Below are 7,618 nucleotides of genomic sequence, written 5' to 3' on the forward strand. Positions count from 1 at the left end.
ACTAAATTTTTTTTTTTTTTTTTTTTTTTATAGAGCAGTAGGCAAGCCTTTGTACTCCCTCGGTCTCTAACCAGGGGCACATCCAGAGCTAGTGTGGTGGTGCAGCCACACCCCTCTTTGGCTGTGCCCACATGCGCATGTCCTGCTGGGCACAGGCTCTACCCAGAGTTCCTGCTTTCAAGCAGCTCTGGAGCTTACTGCTCTTTACTCTTCCCCTCCCTCCTTCTCCCATGCTCTCCAGCCAGCAACATGCAGCCCCTGCTTTCAGTCAGTTTTGGAGGCTCCGTGCTGTCACTGTCACAGCTCATCCTGTCTTCTCCTTTCCCTGCTGCTGACTTCAGTAAGGGTGGGGGAAAAAGAGAATGGAGAGAAAGAGCAGCAGTCTCCAGAACTGCTTAAAAAAAGGAACTCTAGACAGCCCACATGTTGGTGAGCTCAGAGATCATAGTATACACAGAGCTCCAGCTGGAGCTGCTCAAAGTTCACTGTCATCCAGGATCACAGCAAGGGACAGCAACCACATCCCTTCCAGCAGTGTGGCATGGGTGAAATGAGCTCTCTTCACTAATGGATCAACCCATGTCTGTAACCAACCAACAACTCTCCCAACTTCTAACTTTTTCAGTTTTCTAAGTTGGAGACTATTTCTATAACTTCTACCACAGTAAGAACAATAAAGAAAAGTACTGAACACTGGATGAGATCCCCATATGACCAGGACTCTCACTCCGCAAGATGCAGAGAACAGTTTTGGACATCCTGCTTACGCAGTTGTGATCTTTAAACTCCCAAATTGTTCAGGTTTTCACTCTGTATGTTCTTGGATAATTTCAAGTTATTATGCTGATAGTTTCAGTACCTTAAAAGTTACATATTAAAGTAGTTGTGGCTACTGTATTTATTAAACCAGTATATTTACATGTCTTTGTACCCATGGTTGTGTATATTACTGAAAATGCCTCTCTCCAATGCATACTTATTTATGCTATTATACATGCCAAACATGCACTAGTTTAAAATGCCATTACATCTCATGCTAAGGTAGACCCATACATCACAACTAGGTTTCCACCTACTCCTTACCGATTAAGATAAGCACCTATTTCCTACTATGGCAAGTATTCTATAGCCAGCTTTCCATATATATTTCATACTAACAGGCTCATACTTTTCCCCATGAATCTTGCCACATAGTTCTCTCTGTATTGCTTACTGAAATACCCAAATATCTCACATATAGGCAGGCTAATCTTAAGCATGACAGAAGATACATACCATGGCAGTTGCACTGGTCACAAAAGTATGAGTACAATGCATCCCAGGCTCTTCCCTTGAGCGTTGCAGTGGTCAATAGAGGTCTACTCTGGCTGTTCAAAATGTTCAGAAAGTTCCCCAACCCAACACATCCTTCCATCCACAAGCCTTCTGCAAAGGCTAAGCAAAACATAGCAAGCAACCATGCTATGAGAAAAACCTCTCATCAGCCTCCGCCTAAGCACTGGACTCTTTCATCTGTCTTTCAGTCTTCCAAATAAACTTCCCACTATTCATTCTGCAGCTAGTGAGGTGATAGTTAAGTAGTTCTTTTCCACTGTCCAAGTCTCCATTAAAATGCTTCAGCAGCCAACTAAGTAGAAACTCCCAGCTGATCAGAATGGCAAATATCATTAACTATTGCTTCAACCTCTGTAGATGTTAACTTTTGTTATGGAAAAGTTAGAAACAAAAGTCTCAGACCTTTCCAGACCATCTTATGCTGATACTGGAGAACCACCAGTGATCGACTATAGAGAACCATAGAGAAATATAGCTTTTTGCTAATTAACTCTGAGCCCTGATGAAAGGAAAATAGGCATGTACCATGAATCACTGACCCCCGTAAAACTGAGTCCCCAGCCTACAGGCCTAAAAATAACCTTCTGTGCATTGCCTAGTTTTATGGCAAAGGTAAAAGATCACATCCATGACATCTCCCTCCATAAATTATTTGCCAACCCCAAAATAATCATTTACTTACTGGCAGCAGTTGGAGTAATAACTAAAATGTTTCTAGTCTACACTTTAGATTTCAGCTGCTATAAAACTGTGTTAGTCAGTCACGAAAAGAAAAGTGAGTTCCCAGACCAATGGCTGAACCAACAGAAGCCCCTAATGCTCATACAGCTATGCCTGTGGAAATGCACTGTTTTGGTATAGGTTGTTTCGCTTGTGAGGTGTGGCTTTTACTATACCAGCATGAAGCCCAACTTTGCCAATATATTCTATACTCATGCTAGAAGTACTTTCATAGCATAATGCATCGTATTCACCTACTGGTCAAGTACTCATAGTTTAGACATAGCTATAATCTTGTATACTGTATAGACCAGGGGCAGGCAATTATTTCGGGTGGAGGGCCGCATACTAAGTTCTGGGGAGCCATCGAGGGCCACATGACAGGCAGCCAGGGGCAGATAAATATTAATTTTCTAAATTTTTTAGGGGCCCCATGGGCCGGATAGAATGGGCTAGCAGGCTGCATCTGGCCCCTGGGCCGCATTTTTCCCACCCCTGGTATAGAGGCTGAGCAGAGGAGTTAGCAACTGGAGAACAAAAGGGGCTTTGTGCCTCCATGTTCTTCTGTATTAAAAAACCGGTTTAGCATAATGGTTACAAAGATTCAAATCCAGTTTTCTAAATCAAAAAGGGAACTGTGCTGACCTGCCATTATAAAAAGAAAAAAGCCTGCTGGATTGTCATAACCACAGTAGTAACTTGACTTTCTACAGGGAAACTAACTGAGAAATCAAAATTATATTTTAATATGATGTATTTTACTGTAAATATCTGCTCTCCATCCTCATACAAATAACAACGCAAGATGATTTCAGTTTTAGGTACTGAAAAAAGCATGTAAGAAAACAGAAATAAAAATGTATAGGCTACCCCACTGCTATTCTCTGTAGTTATATTTTACCTGGCTTTTTCCATGGGTCAGGTAGCCAGGTCTGCACGAGGTCCAATCTCCTTGAGGTATCATTAAAATCCGGTTTTTGTATTATTTCAACCTCATAAATGAGTTTCTAAAGTTAAGAAAAAGCTCATTAAAAATACAAACACAAATAAAATTAATAGGCACTGCATACATCCCAACAGAAACCCAAACCATACAGAAAAACCTCTGCAAAAACTATGCATTTCCCTTATTATATTGAACAGCTGACTCTAGCTATAAAGACAAAATCCACAAATTTGGAATAATTTATGCTAAGTGTCTTTGAAGGTTATGGCATCCTTTGAAGATAAATGCAGAGACACTTAACATTGCCTGGTATATGGCTACATGGTATGGAGATGTTATGTGATATAGACAACTCAGACTCATTAGCTACTTTATACAAAATTCACATCATTTCCTGCAAGCAGAGAGACCACATCAGTAATTCTTCATACAAAAAAGAAATATGAACCTTAAAGAGATTCCAGTGCTCTATGAAGAAATGCAAGAAATACATCTATTTAGTACAGTTTGGCATATGTTCACATCCGACTGTGAGTTTTTTCCCCCTATTCTGTTTTTCTTTTCTTTTTTAAATACTAAAGCATCTAAGAGGTCATTTACTCACAATGATTATTTCTCATCCGAAGTCAAGAAGAGTAGTAGGGGCTTCTGTTTGGCAGAGGTATTCAGCATCAAGGACCTGATCGCAAGGGCAGTTGAAGGTACTCTGCAATATCAGGTTGCTGGGGTGGTCTTATTCTAAGGAGAAGCCTATCAGGACTTGGAAGCTGGAGAAATGAGGAAAGTCAGTTTGTCACTGGATGTCATGAAAGGGCTTCTACAGCAAGAAACGTGTAAAGAGCAGAGGAGTTAGCAACTGGAAGTGTAAAGAACAGGTAGCTATTGGGTTCTCATTGAGTACAATAGATTTAGGAGGGTTACTAGCTGGAGCGTTGGCTTCGGACACTGGTAGGGTGGCTGTACACTTCTTACATAACAAACTCCAACCAACACTGCACCTTCAAAGACTACCACCTATTAAAAACCATCTTTTTTTTAAACTGGGACAAGGCTTGTATTTAATTAGGTAAAACTCAGACCTGGTCTGTTTCCTGAGGACAGAGAAGCATTCCCAGTGTGTTTTAGTGAGAAATTTGAGCAGCACGTATATTTAGAAACAACTCAATTCATTGGTATGCATCAGACTGGCTGATCTATTTGTTTGTTTGTTTTCTGGTCTCCATATTATTAATTATGATGATAATGATGATAATGACCCTCTAAATACAAAAAAGCTGTCCTGTGCCTTAATAGCTCTTTTACCGATTCTCATTTCCCAACTGAAGTCATAATAAGAGCCACATGCTACTGTTTGGAGGAGAGAAGGTTCCTCTCACTGAGAATTTGATGGCCATGTAAGCTCACACCCAGGTTAAAACAGCTGAAGCATTCTCTCAGTCAACTACAGCAGCTGCTGTGACAGGTCAAGAGAATATGTCACAGACATATTGAGCCTAACCCACTGATAGGTCAGGGCCATAAACAGGATGGAGCACTTGGGAAGCCAATCTGGAGCACCAAGTCCAGGCATGATGCCATCAGGAAAGTATATATTTAATTAAAACATCCATTTAGAAAGATTAGTACTGTCAGTCAATTTTCACTTTGTGTTTTATTGTGTGCATATATGTGGAGGGTGTATAATAATTCTGTTCTGTTTTAGGATATATTTAGTAAAGTATTTATAAAGTACAGCTTCTTCAGTTTTTTTTTTAAATGAAATGCATTTCCTTGTGCAAAGGAGAGCAAATTACTACTTAAACTTTCTTCTATTGTCTATTTGCCTGTAATTTCCACCTCATTTACAGCCTTTGTGTGTCTGCCCTTTTATTTAGTTTTACCTTTGACATTCTCTTAATTTCTTTTCAGAGATACCTGACACCTTTACATTAAACCCACAATACATATAATGCAGGAGTTTTTGATAGAATAGCTGTGAAACACTAATAGCTCTGAAGTACGGCTGAAAAAGAGGATGTCTGCCAGGAGCTACATTCATGAAAATCATTTCGCAACTACATGGCCAAGGTCTTTCTTAATGGCAGGCCATGTTGGCAAGTGGTTAGAACCTACTGATCTTTGGGGTGTCTCTGCAGCTGTCATCTTCTCATTGTGCAACCCTGGACAATGCAAGGCCTTGGGCAATATTTAACCTTCCTTTGTTCTAACTCACCCAAAAAGGGGATAAAAAGTGCTTACCATATTAAAAGGACACACAGAATAGGGCTTGATTGGCATGACAGGTCAAGAACCCCTTCATGTGAGGTATATTAGGATCTCATCTAACAAGAAAATGTAGATCAGGTACCTGATGTGCCCCAGTAGCTGTGTTCCTAGACTCTCCTGTCTGGTTGAGACTTTTTGTTTTCAACTGAGAGCTTTCCTCCCTTGTAGCCTGTTTAACTCTGCAGAAAAGCTGCTGGTCTGTTTGAGCCACGTGAATACTTGGACCTGGATTTGCTGCTTGCATGCTGGATTTGGTGCTAAAATAAAAGGCAGGAAACTGCCATGCTCCAGTATGTGCTATCAGTTGCTCACCGAGCCCCATCAGGAGAGTACATCAAGGGCTCAGTGAACAACTGTTCACCAGAGCACCCTTGGGGAAAACCAGGAGTAATAGCCACAAACTCCTGAAAGACTGTTTCAGGCTTAACACTACTTTGCAGTCAGGGTGTCCAAGCTGTGGAATAAGCTCCCTCCAGAGGTGGCGCAATCACCTACCCTGGAAATCTTCAAGAGGAGACTGGACAGTCACCTGACCCCAACTGTCTTTCCTGCTTGGTGCAGGGGGGCTGGACCCAATGATCTTCCAAGGTCCCTTCCAGCCCCTTCCAGTCTATGAATCTATGGTTCCATTATCTAGTACTCTTTGATAGCCCTTCAATGGAAAGAATCAGTGTTTCCAGAGGAGGAACACAGATCACACTTCCAATGGCTTGCTAAATTATAACAAAAGTTATAACAGCAAACTTTTGTCCCAATTATTGATGCGGTGGCCCTGACAGTCTCTTCTCCACCTTAGCCTTTATCACAATGTGTAACGTGGGACACGTGGAGAAAGAAGTTGAAATGGTAAAACAAGCCAGTGGTGATAATTTCATTCTGATTCCAAGGGTTGGCATTTGCATTTATTTTTAAACCTGATGATGTGGCTGTGCAGGAAACCAAGGAAGAGTGTTTTTTGCCTCAACAAGAGTACCACTGAACTCTAAATCAGCAGATTGCTGTGAATAACACAGTCTGGTAATTCAAGATGTTTCTGTGCTGTGGCTGACCTGAGTGCTCTGGTTGTGAGGAAACATTATACTACTTTGTGGATAAAACTGGACAAACAAAACTTGGGCACTTTAATATTTACCGAAAGGGTTAACCTAGTCAAATATTAATCTACTTCTAAATGTATTTTAGTATTATGAAATAATTTCTTCCACTGTCTGCTCACCTCGGTCTGAAAACCCCTTCTCTGACCCAGTCAGACATCTCAGCCTCATTCATGTCCTTCTTTATGGGAAGTATTTTCCTCCTCAGGACACTCCAGCCCTCCATTTTTGGTCACTTTTAATCGCCACTCAGGTATCTGTTAACACTGTCTAACTAGAAGAAAAACCTCTCAAGGTAGGGACTATGACCAATGAAAAATAGGTCTTAGACACCCAAGATGGATGCATTTCAGGTTCAACACTTCAGCCTGAGATGGTTCAAACCCATACTTCTGCCCTTCAGGACAGTGTCTTAAAGTTAGGACAGAGCCACCCCCAACTGTCCTCCTGAAGCTGGGCTGGCCCAGGGGCGGGCAATTATTTTGGGCAGAGGGATACTTACCGAGTTTTGGCAAGCCACCGAGGGCCACATGGGTAGCCCTGCCCCTTGACAAATGCCCTGCCCCCCGTTGCCATCTTGGGACCAGAAGTCCCATCCCCTACCCCCCAACTTTTGTCACCAGAAGTCCCTCCCCTTGCCCCTAGAAATACTCCTTTCAGCAAGGGGGTTTGCCACCTCAGCACCAGAAAAATACCAAATTATATTCTAAAAATTAAACATCTACAACACTCATTTATTTTATTAAAAATATATATTTTGTCCTAATTTACATGCGTTTGTGTAGCGCACAGAGGTAATAACTTAAAATGAAGTCTTACTCTGGTAAACTGTGGGGGGGGTTAGGTTTGTGGGGGGGTTGTGGGTATGTGGGTGGGGGTTTTGTAGGGGGTGGATAGGTGTGTGAGATGTTTTGTAGCAGGGTGGATAGGTGTGTGGGATGTGGGGTTAGGGAGCCTGTGGGTGTGCGTAGGTATGGGGTTTGTGGAGGGTGGGTGGCTGAGGTGTGTGAGTGTAGGGGTCTGTGTGTATGGCAGTGCAAAGGGGGGTGTGGGTGCATGTGTATGGTGGGGTGTGCTTGTGGGACTCACCCTATGAACTCACTCACTCGAGACACACCCTCCCGCTCCTGGCCCTGAGATACCAGTGTGGGCCCCGTTCCTCAGCGATGAGCCGGGGGCCACATGGTGCTGTAGCAGGCGCACAGGGAAGCAATGAAAGCAGCAGCAGGCAAAGGCTTCTGGTTGGAGGGGGGGTAGG

The 7,618-nt window shown here is 42.4% G+C and overlaps 1 protein-coding gene across 3 annotated transcripts in view; it reads right to left on the reverse strand.

Moving 5' to 3' along the window:
- The window catches only part of KIAA2022 (KIAA2022 ortholog), a 150,802-nt gene extending 147,012 nt beyond the window's left edge, over window positions 1-3,790 (reverse strand). For all 3 annotated transcript variants that reach the window (XM_019521500.1, XM_019521499.1, XM_019521501.1), the window contains exons 1-2: window positions 3,606-3,790; window positions 2,957-3,062 (exon numbers count right to left, since the gene is read on the reverse strand). The gene's annotated coding sequence lies outside the window, so the exon portion shown is untranslated. The remainder of the gene's footprint in view (window positions 1-2,956; window positions 3,063-3,605) is intronic.
- Window positions 3,791-7,618: the final 3,828 nt, after the last annotated feature.

Source organism: Gavialis gangeticus, unplaced genomic scaffold (assembly GCF_001723915.1).
Source record: "Gavialis gangeticus isolate Ggan-Ray unplaced genomic scaffold, GavGan_comp1, whole genome shotgun sequence".
In the NCBI taxonomy this organism is placed as follows: domain Eukaryota; kingdom Metazoa; phylum Chordata; order Crocodylia; family Gavialidae; genus Gavialis; species Gavialis gangeticus.